Source organism: Oreochromis niloticus, linkage group LG1 (genome assembly GCF_001858045.2).
Source record: "Oreochromis niloticus isolate F11D_XX linkage group LG1, O_niloticus_UMD_NMBU, whole genome shotgun sequence".
Classification (NCBI taxonomy): Eukaryota; Metazoa; Chordata; class Actinopteri; order Cichliformes; family Cichlidae; genus Oreochromis; species Oreochromis niloticus.
Window position 1 is genome coordinate 25,300,971 of NC_031965.2, and position 10,800 is coordinate 25,311,770.

Sequence of the window (10,800 nt, forward strand, 5' to 3'; positions counted from 1 at the left end):
GAAAGAATTCCAGATGACAAGTTTGTAGTTAAAGATACAAGTGACGACCTTTGACCTTCATCAGGTTTTATTTAATTGTGCCAGAGAAAATCTCATATGCTCTTCATGCAGCTGAGTACATCAAGTGTTTAAAACGGAAGCTGTGCAGGTCTGAGATCAGCAGCTTTGTGAAACACCAAACTGAGGTCCTGTTAATGCTGATATATAGTGACACAGTTACATGAGTGATTAATCCTTTTGTTTTTTTGTCTTTAACTTTATCAATAAAGCTGCAGCTTTCACTACAGCACATGTAGTACTTTAATCTTTGTACTGTTTTCATCAGTTCATTTTGCAGTTAACATGTTGGATGATCTGTCTGCTGTCACTGGGTGGTGCTGAGGTCTGAATCTGAGGGCAGCTCCTGTAATCACAAAGAGAACAGAACCATCACAAACTCAAATATAAATTTTATCCCTCAAAATTGAAATAAAGCTGATTCTTCTGTCCTCACACACAGGATCTGAAGTTCTTCTCTTACATTTTTTTCAGTCTTACAGTACACTACAGTACTTTAATCCATAGTTCCTGATTAATGAGGAGTTACTGAAGTACAAGCTTTTAAAAAAATGTTACTGTCTTTACAGATGTGGCAAGAGACTGAAAACATGCTGTTGTTTGCATATATTTGATATTCAGCTCTGCACAGGAGCTGAAGCAGCGTGCAGCCTGTTGCTTTTACAGTATAATACTTGTAATAAAAGTACAGTAACAGTAATTAGTGACTGATTAGCCCGGAACGTTTCTCTTGATTTCTTTAGTAAATTCATTCACCTGCACTGATTAGCTAAACGAACCCTGACAGCCGAGTGCTCATTTTAGCTAGCTAGGTCTCAGGACATAGCTAAGGACAGTAGTTATGGATTAGCTTACAAACACGATTAACTTACCGAAAAAGTGCAGCGGGGCCTCGGGTCCTTCTGTCAGGTAGTCCAGTTTACTGAAGAGCACCTCAGGCTGTCAGGTTAAAACACTCGGTCGTGTTTTCGTAGCGTAAACGCTGGCCCTCCTCTCAGAGCCTACGCTCTATCTGCTATTCCCGAACAGAGATACGCAAGTTTCTCCGTGACTGCAGCTGCCAGTCAAAGCTGCTATGATGACGTTTCACCCCAATTTAACATCGCCGCTGTAGGAATTAGAATCAAACTTATGGGAAAGGAGACCCCTTGGACATCAATGAGCATGATGAGAACTATTGATAACAAAAGAAAGAATCTTTGGAAAAAAATTATCTAAGGAGAATAAATTAATTTTAGTCTGACCCCAGTCCCATCCGCTAACATGGAGGAGGCGGGGTTTATGACCTATACTGCAGCCAGACACCAGGGGGCGATAGAGACGTTTTGGCTTCATTTTTGGGGAGCTGTGGCGTCGTCCATGTTTTCTACAGTCAATGTGTTGAACGGCCATTCCAAGAAGCTCTCGGCTGAGGTGAGTAAAAAAACCCCTACTCAGCGCTGCACTGTTTTGTTTTTTTTTATGTTAAAATGCGTGTTTGACATTTAAATTCATATGCCCAGTGCTTTTAAAGTTAACGGAGTTCAAAAAAAGAGGGGGGGAAAGAATAACCTTAACAACCCTTAGAGGGTCCTGGAGTCATTTTTCGTCCACAGCGTTTTTTAATATTAGGCCATTTTCACTGTGTTGAATAGAATATAGCCAAACTTTCCAAACTTTTTTTTTTTTTTTTTACTTTAGAATTGCAGTCTGAGTTTATTAGATTAGCTTAAAGTGGCTAAGCTACAAACCGCCATCCAGATTAGGTCCTAGAGCCAAAAAACGCCCCATTGAAACCCATTATAAACGCTATTTTTCATTGCTCGATCATTACTACTAATTTAAGCGGCATTGTCTGACCTTCGGTGAGACGTTGCACTAGAGGCCTTAAAATTGTAATTTTTTTATTTGTTAAGTATCGCTACATTACCATTGCGTTTGATGGTTACAACAAAAATGTATATTTTTAAATCTGAAGGCGGGAATTTGACGTCACGACGACTTCCTTCCGGTATAGCTTTATTTATGTCCTCTGGCTAATCCTGGTCCAATTGCTATGCTTTCCTCTCGTATAAAATCGTCTAGTTTTATAGTAAACGACAGCAGATCGGTGATAAGGTTGAACATGTAATCTTGGACACTTTTAAACCCGACCAGCCTGTCCGCCTGCACCCCTGCGGCCATGGGGCTAATCCGACAAACAGGCTCCGGTGAGTAAACAGCGCTCGGCTTTTTGTTTTGATATATTTCAGTGCGTTGTGCTTGTATTAGTCTGCATGTGACAAAAAAAGAAGAAAGAATCTTTCTTGCTATCGTGCTATGTGACCTGCCGTGCCAAATTAAATGTTGGAAAAAGTTTTCCACGATTTGGCATTATGCGCATCTTCATGACACAAAGACACTAGTGTTTGTGTCATGACAAACAAAAATGAGAAATTATTCAGTTTGAGGGATACAACAGAATATTAGGTTTTCATGTGGTATCAGACATGTTGTGCTGGGTACACCGACACTATCCCACCGCTGCGGCTACCGGGAACTGCAGAAGCGGCGCCCCGGGGCAGCTGGAGCCTCTGAGCAACATAAGTGTTTATGTTCATCCTTGTAAAATAAATGTTTTTCTGGTTCAAAGTGATCTTGTATTGTTATTTAGACATTTTTTTTTATTTTTTTTATTTTAGAACAAAACAAGGTAATAAGCATTTAGTGTAAGAAAAACATGATGAACCTGATATGGCACTATATGACATTTAGTGTGCTTCTGCGAAAAAATAGTAATGTATCAAAATGAATGTCAGTGGTAATCTTTGGACCATCCAAAGGCCTAATTATAATTACAATAAAATATAACTTCAAATGTATTTTATGGAAAATATTTAATTTTTTAGTTTTTTTCGCCTAAAAAAGCTGTGGGCTCATGTGACAAAACCGGGATATAAAGGGTTAAAATCCGCGAAATATAATTAAAACTTTATATGAATATTTCAAGGAGAAGTAGGTCTAAAAGATTGGCTAATTTAAAGTGGAAAAAAATATTAATATATAATATTTTTATAGCACTTATTATGGCGTGGTCGATTTTTGGCTCTAGGACCTCATGAGGGGTACTTTTTTAGGACTCTCCAATGGTTTTAAGGTAAAGCTCCTTCATGTTTTTCTGTGTTTTATCCCGAGTTACTTTGACACAAACGCATCTGCTGTGATTTTTACACATCTGATGAAGTCTCACAAGTGTCAGAACTGATAAATGATCAGAATTAGAATATTTCTGACTGACTGAGGCTAAATTTCCCTGATTCAATTTGATTCGAATCGGGGATCGAATCGATTGTAGAAATCAGTGATGAGACCCAGCTCTATTTCATACATAACTAGAGTTACCCACTGATGATAACTGATGACAGTGTGCTCAGATTGTTCTTGAATGTGGAGCTTGTAAGTGTCTATTCAGCACTAAAAGGTTTTTGTCAGCTTAATTTAACTTGCAGTACTTCCTGTAACTTCTGTCAGTTAGACAGTAATTATGCCAAATAAAGGACACTAATTTGAATTGATTACTCTCATGCTGTATAACAGTTCTGTAACATTCTGTTTGCACTTCCGTCAGTCTGGAAAAATCACACCCATCAGATTCACATTGATGTGATAGTTACATGTTTGCTCACTGGTTTTTCTCATGTCTGCAGATTACAAGAGTACCGCCGGGCATGGGATAAACAGCCTCCGTCGGGCGAGGCAGATCGGCGGGGGCTGAAAGAGAGAATTCGGGTATGTGTGGGATGAGAAAAGAAGTTATTACACCATCAGAAGCATTTGGCTAAAGGGCTGATGCCAGTAAGTATTTCTCCAGGGTTTTTTTTTTTTTTTCATATATATAAAAAACCACCATCAGTTTCATTGTCCTGGGCAGCAATGTTTGTTGGAAGTACTTATGTGTTTTTTTTTTTGTTTTGTTTTTTTTTTAATGTGTTTTTTTTCAGGAGCAGCTGGCCAAAGGCCTGGTGCCTAAAAGACAGGAGAAGAAAACCCCCCCACCAAAGTAAGTACCTATGCAGTAGTAGCACCCAGATTTTCAGCATAATGGTATTTTGCATTGCTGTTTTGATGCAGTTTTCTGTCTTCATTTATGTTGGAAGTGATAAGTAGTGCCGTACGTTTTAATTTTTTTCAGAAATCTCTGTCAGACCGTGGTATATCATGTTTAGGTATTCTTTAAGTATTCTTTTTAAGATTCAAGATTAAGAATCTTGAATCCTCACCCTTCTTGAGCTTCTCGAGTGATGTTGCTATCACTTGGTATACAGTGGCTTGCAAAAGTATTCGGCCCCCTTGAACTTTTCCACATTTTGTCACATTACAGCCACAAACATGATTCAGTTTTATTGGAATTCCACGTGACAGACCAATACAAAGTGGTGTACACTTGAGAAGTGGAACGAAAATCATACATGATTCCAAACATTTTTTACAAATAAATAAAGTGGGGTGTGCGTAATTATTCAGCCCCCTGAGTCAATACTTTGTAGAACTACCTTTTGCTGCAATTACAGCTGCCAGTCTTTTAAGGTATGTCTCTACCAGCTTTGCACATCTAGAGACTGAAATCCTTGCCCATTCTTCTTTGCAAAACAGCTCCAGCTCAGTCAGATTAGATGGACAGTGTTTGTGAACAGCAGTTTTCAGATCTTGCCACAGATTCTCGATTGGATTTAGATCTGGACTTTGACTGGGCCATTCTAACACATGGATATGTTTTGTTTTAAACCACACCCATCAGATTCACATTGATGTGATAGTTACATGTTTGCTCACTGGTTTTTCTCATGTCTGCAGACTCCAAGAGTACCGCCGGATCTGGAAGAAACAGCCCCCGCCATGAGAAGCAGACCGGCGGGAGCTGAAGTAAAGGGTTCGGGTATGTGTGGGATGAGAAAAGAAGTTATTACGCCATCAAGCAGCTTGGCAAAGGCGTGACCCCAGTAAGTATTTCTCCAGGGTTTTTTTTTTTTCAATTCCAAGATGTCAGAATTGGAGTATTTATGTCTTAATCTGCTGTTTTGTTTGTTTAGAAAAGCACGGAAAAGCACCCTGCAGGACGAAGGTAAGTACCTTTGCAGTAGTAGCACCCAGATTGTCAGCATAATGGTATTTTGCATTGCATTGCTGTTTTGATGCAGTTTTCTGTCTTCATTTATGTTGGAAGTGATAAGTAGAGCCGTACGTTTTAAGTTTTTTCAGAAATCTCTCAGTCAGACCTTGGTATATCATGTTTAGGTATTCTTTAAGTATTCTTTTAAAGATTCAAGATTAAGAATCTTGAATCCTCACCCTTCTTCAGCTTCTCGAGTGATGTTGCTATCACTTGGTATACAGTGGCTTGCAAAAGTATTCGGCGTTTGTGAACAGCAGTTTTCAGATCTTGCCACAGATTCTCGATTGGATTTAGATCTGGACTTTGACTGGGCCATTCTAACACATGGATATGTTTTGTTTTAAACCATTCCATTGTTGCCCTGGCTTTATGTTCAGGGTCGTTGTCCTGCTGGAAGGTGAACGTCCGCCCCAGTCTCGAGTCTTTTGCAGACCCCAAGAGGTTTTCTTCCGAGATTGCCCTGTATTTGGCTCCATCCATCTTCCCATCAACTCTGACCAGCTTCCCTGTCCCTGCTAGAGAGAAGCACCCCCAGAGCATGATGCTGCCACCACCATGTTTGACAGTGGGGATGGTGTGTTCAGAGTGATGTGCAGTGTTAGTTTTCTGCCACACATAGCGTTTTGCATTTTGGCCAAAAAGTTCCATTTTGGTCTCATCTGACCAGAGCACCTTCTTCCACATGTTTGCTGTGTCCCCCACATGGCTTGTGGCAAACTGCAAACGGGACTTCTTATGGTTTTCTGTTAACAATGGCTTTCTTCTTGCCACTCTTCCATAAAGGCCAACTTTGTGCAGTGCACGACTAATAGTATATGGACAGATTCCCCCACCTGAGCTGTAGATCTTTGCAGCTCGTCCAGAGTCACCATGGGCCTCTTGGCTGCATTTCTGATCAGCGCTCTCCTTGTTCGGCCTGTGAGTTTAGGTGGACGGCCTTGTCTTGGTAGGTTTCCAGTTGTGCCATACTCCTTCCATTTCTGAATGATGGCTTGAACAGTGCTCCGTGGGATGTTCAAGGCTTGGGAAATCTTTTTGTAGCCTAAGCCTGCTTTAAATTTCTCAATAACTTTATCCCTGACCTGTCTGGTGTGTTCTTTGGACTTCATGGTGTTGTTGCTCCCAATATTCTCTTAGACAACCTCTGAGGCCGTCACAGAGCAGCTGTATTTGTACTGACATTAGATTACACACAGGTGCACTCGATTTAGTCATTAGCACTCATCAGGCAATGTCTATGGGCAACTGACTGCACTCAGACCAAAGGGGGCTGAATAATTACGCACACCCCACTTTATTTATTTGTAAAAAATGTTTGGAATCATGTATGATTTTTGTTCCACTTCTCACGTGTACACCACTTTGTATTGCTCTTTCACGTGGAATTCCAATAAAATTGATTCATGTTTGTGGCTGTAATGTGACAAAATGTGGAATAGTTCAAGGGGACCGAATACTTTTGCAAGCCACTGTAGCTATATCTGTCACTTCTTCCTCTGCTTATCCACCACTGCTATATATATTCCAGTTCTCACAGTGGGACGTGGAGCTGTGGTCCACAGGGTTCTTTCATTGTCTCCTCCCGGCGAGCTCCTATGGTGAGTCTAGTTGAACCAATAGAAGTGTACTATTTTTTTCATACCTATATCTTTACACGTAAAAGATACAAAGTCACTGAAGTCACAGAAGTCACTAGAACTGTAAATGATACTAACCCCATCCATGGTTGGTGCATTGTGTGCTTATTACAGTTTTTTTTTTCTCTCATAACCTTACTGACAAAAATGGAGGCCTAATACAGAGTAAAAATTGTTCAGACACGAAAATTAAATCTGAAGGATTTTTTGCAGCTTACAAAACTGATGAAATGGAGAAAATCAAAGTGATACTCGTGAAACTGTATACATCAGAAAAGAAAAAGGAAAATATATAAAATCTGAGAACATAGCACCAATTACTGTACAGTCAAATAAAGCCACGCTACACACCTTCTGCAACCACTTTATTAGGTACGCCTGTTCCACTGCTCATCCCAGTAATCCGAATGTCTAATCAGCCTTTCACATCAGCGGCAACTCAAAGCCTTTTAGGCATGTAGACATGGTCAAGACAGCCTGCTGCATTTCATACTGAGCATCAGAATAAGGAAGAAAGAGGATTGAATGTGGTATCATTAATCTCACACAGCCTGATTTTCCTGCACAGCCATTTACATGGAATGGTCTGAAATGAGAAAATTCCAGTTATCCAGTTCCAAGATATCTTTACCCAGCAGTTCTCTCGGTAAATGTACAGTCCTGATCAAAAGCTTAAGAGCACTTGAAAAATGGCAAAAAAAAATCTTATTTTGCATGGTTGAGTCTTAGCAGAGTTTGAAGTATATCTTCAACATGCAACAAGAAGAAATAAGAGTGAGACAACACATTTTTTTATGAGCATGCAATTTATTGAAAAAACAAACAAACAAAAAAACGCTTAACTGAAACAGGCTATTTTACAGCTGATCAAAAGTTTAGGACCACATGCCTAAAAGGTCAAATCTGTGCAAAAATGTGGATTTATTGCCATTTTCTGTAAGGTAGTCACACTGTCATGATGTTCTGATGGCAAAGTCAAAAAGCCTTCTCCTTTTTGAACATGGTCGGGTTGTTGAACTGCATAAGCAGGGTCTCTCGGAGCGCACCATTGCTGCTGAGGTGGGTATGGTGGTGGTGAGGTGGGCTCTTAAACAGGAAGCGCTCAGACTTTCATGTTATTCGTTTTCGCGGCTCAAATACTATTAAAAGTGTAGTTGGTGACAAAAAAACGGGGTAATTTAAAACCTTCCACCACCACCATTGCTGCCTGTGATTTGAAATGCATTCTGGGTTGCCCCAAGTCCACACAAGCAAATGATTTCAAGTTGAGACATGAAGTGGACAAAAGTGCCATAATGAATTAAATAAATAAGTCATTAAATAATTAATTAGAACTGTCAATAATTATTTAAATTTGTCAATAATTAATTAAATGTGTCATTAATTAATTAAATATGTGATTAATTAATTAAATGTGTCAATTAATTAATTAATGTGTCGTAAATATTTATTTAATTGATTATTTCCAATTTAAATTAATTATTGCCACATTTAATTAATTATTTAATGGTGTATTTAATTAATTCATTATGGCAGTCCTGGCGTTCCATACAGCTTACAGACAACTAGCTGTCTGTAAGTTCAGTATTACTGTGATTTCTCCTCTTCTACTTTCAGAAACAATAATAAAATTAGCAAGAACAGAAAAGTAAGAGATTATTTGAATTGGACCAAAATAAAAACATAATGTGGTGATGTGAGAGCTATGATGCTAGAGTGAGAGCTCCAACTGCAATTGAGCTAGTAATACCAAAAGTGTTGCTCGTTGTCCTACACTGTGATAAAAACTTTAAATTTGGTTTATGAGAAAAGAACATTTCATTTCTATGAAACCTTGCATTCTACATATCTGGTTTTGTCTTGTGTTTACTTCTGTGCGATACTGATTTTTCTTCCTTTCTCTTTCATGTTGGATCGTTTTGAATGAAAAAGAAACAATGGAAAAAAGCTATTTTTATGAATTGTGTGCTCATTTATTCCTTCTGGATGTTCTTTGTATTAATAAAAAAAAGCATGTAAAGTGTAGGATTTCATACATTTATAGAATTTCGACCAAAACAAAGTAAACTTGCTTCACATATTCTAGTTGGTTAGTCAGGCTGCAAGTACTTCTCAATTTTAGTAAGAATGATTGATTATCATTTTATTTGGAAATGGCTTTTCAGATACATTTTTTTGCCAAGAAAACAAGTTTGTTTAGGGTTTTGGAGTTTTTTGTTGTTGTTGTTGTTGTTGTTGTTGTTTTTTTTTTTTTTTTTTAAAATCATACTGCTCTATAACCCCTACTGGCTTACCAGTGCAAGAGTCTTTGGGTGTAATGGCCTACTTGCTTTACTGTCTGAGGTGTGGATCAGATCTGATATTTTTTATTAACAGTTTTGCCCAAGATTTTAAATACATGTGAAATAAAATCTGTGTTGTTTGTTTTTTTGTTTTTTTTTTTTATATCATAGCTGACACTGATCTCCATATTATATTGCTGGTCAATATACAAATTAAGTTATTATTTTTATGATTGACATATTCTTGTCTTTTTATATCATTTCTTCATTGGTGAACAATAAAGGGGAATTTCTGGCACTTCTGGAACAAGTAAACTTACTGTGGAGAGCTATTTGTTCCAGATGTGTCACATGGAGAAGGTCTTCAGCTCTAATGATTTCCTTTTTTTTCCCCTCAGAGAAGAAAAAAAAAAAAGTGATAAAGGTAAGAAAAACTATTGCAAAAAAACTTCTGCAGTGTCTTCTCATCATCTGCTTTAAGGTTTATTGTTCTAAAAAATAAGTAATAATCTTTACTTTTGTGTTGACAAAGATAATTTTACTGTGTAAAATTTAGTCAAATGAAGATTTTTTTTTTAAGCTTTACTATAACTGAACTCGCATTTAAAAAACCAAAAAAAAACAAAACAACTTTTGTGCTCTTTGGTCAAAGGCGCAGAAATGAGCTGCATGTTTCTGGGCCTTTAGCCATGAAACATGCAGCTTTGAATAATAATTTACACCCGAGTTGTCAATCCATGTTGTATGAAAACATTTTTTCAAAGTGTTAGATTTCTTGATATAAAATTTCCATTTCCAATGCAGGAATAAAATTCCAACCTCACATTAATTGTAAATTGAATTCTGATTTGATATGGAATATCCTGCTTGCAAGCTCAAGAACACGGGTTGATTATGTTTTCATTTTCATTTTCTTTTTCTGCCAATTTGAGCAGGAAAACTTTAGTATTTATACATGTATTAACACAGACTTTGCTACTCTCTTCAAAGTTGCTAAGAATAAAAAGTCAATAATAAACCACAACACCAATATAAAGATTTTTCTTGCTACAAACTTTAGATAATCTCTCATGTGAATTTTCATTTCAGTAATAAGACCAGCTGCTCCCCCGCCCTTCCAAAGGACAGACCCGGCGGTCAAGTAAGTTAAATGCAGAGGATCAAAAATTAAAAGTACTGCCACTTCTGTTTGAGACTCACGCTGGAAATAATGTGGAAATATGATTCTAGAGGCTCTTGATAGGTTTCATCACTCTCCGACCTCTTCACATTTGATAAATATCGTCAGTTATTTCCTCTTACCTTTGCTGTTTTCCTTGACCACGATAAACTCATACTTCCTGTACAGCGCTCTCTCTCTCTCTCTCTCTCTCTCTCTCTCTCTCTCTCTCTCTCTCTCTCTCTCTCTCTCTGTACTCAAAGTTTCCCATCTCAAATCTCTGTTTTCTGCATTATTCGCTTGCTAATTATGTACCAGTCTACTGTTGTGTACAGGCTGTTTTTTTTCTTTTTTCAAAAATGACCCTTGACAAGAAAGCCTCATTTCTGCTGTTCAATACCAAAAAAATTTAATCTTTTAAAATCTTTTTTAAAATGATGCCACATTGCAAAATGCTAAGCTGTGTCTCTAATAAAACCTCTGTAACTTTGCTCTGCTTCATGTCAGCAGCATCAGGTAATATTCACCTGTTGA

The 10,800-nt window shown here is 37.9% G+C and overlaps 1 long non-coding RNA gene across 1 annotated transcript; it reads left to right on the forward strand.

Moving 5' to 3' along the window:
* Window positions 1-1,406: 1,406 nt before the first annotated feature.
* On the forward strand, window positions 1,407-10,413 carry LOC109202284 (uncharacterized). Its single transcript, XR_002062267.2, has 8 exons — window positions 1,407-1,470; window positions 3,723-3,870; window positions 4,017-4,075; window positions 4,870-5,015; window positions 5,106-5,137; window positions 6,717-6,786; window positions 9,506-9,531; window positions 10,197-10,413. It is a non-coding gene; the product is annotated as an uncharacterized LOC109202284 (long non-coding RNA).
* The last annotated feature ends 387 nt before the right edge of the window (window positions 10,414-10,800 follow it).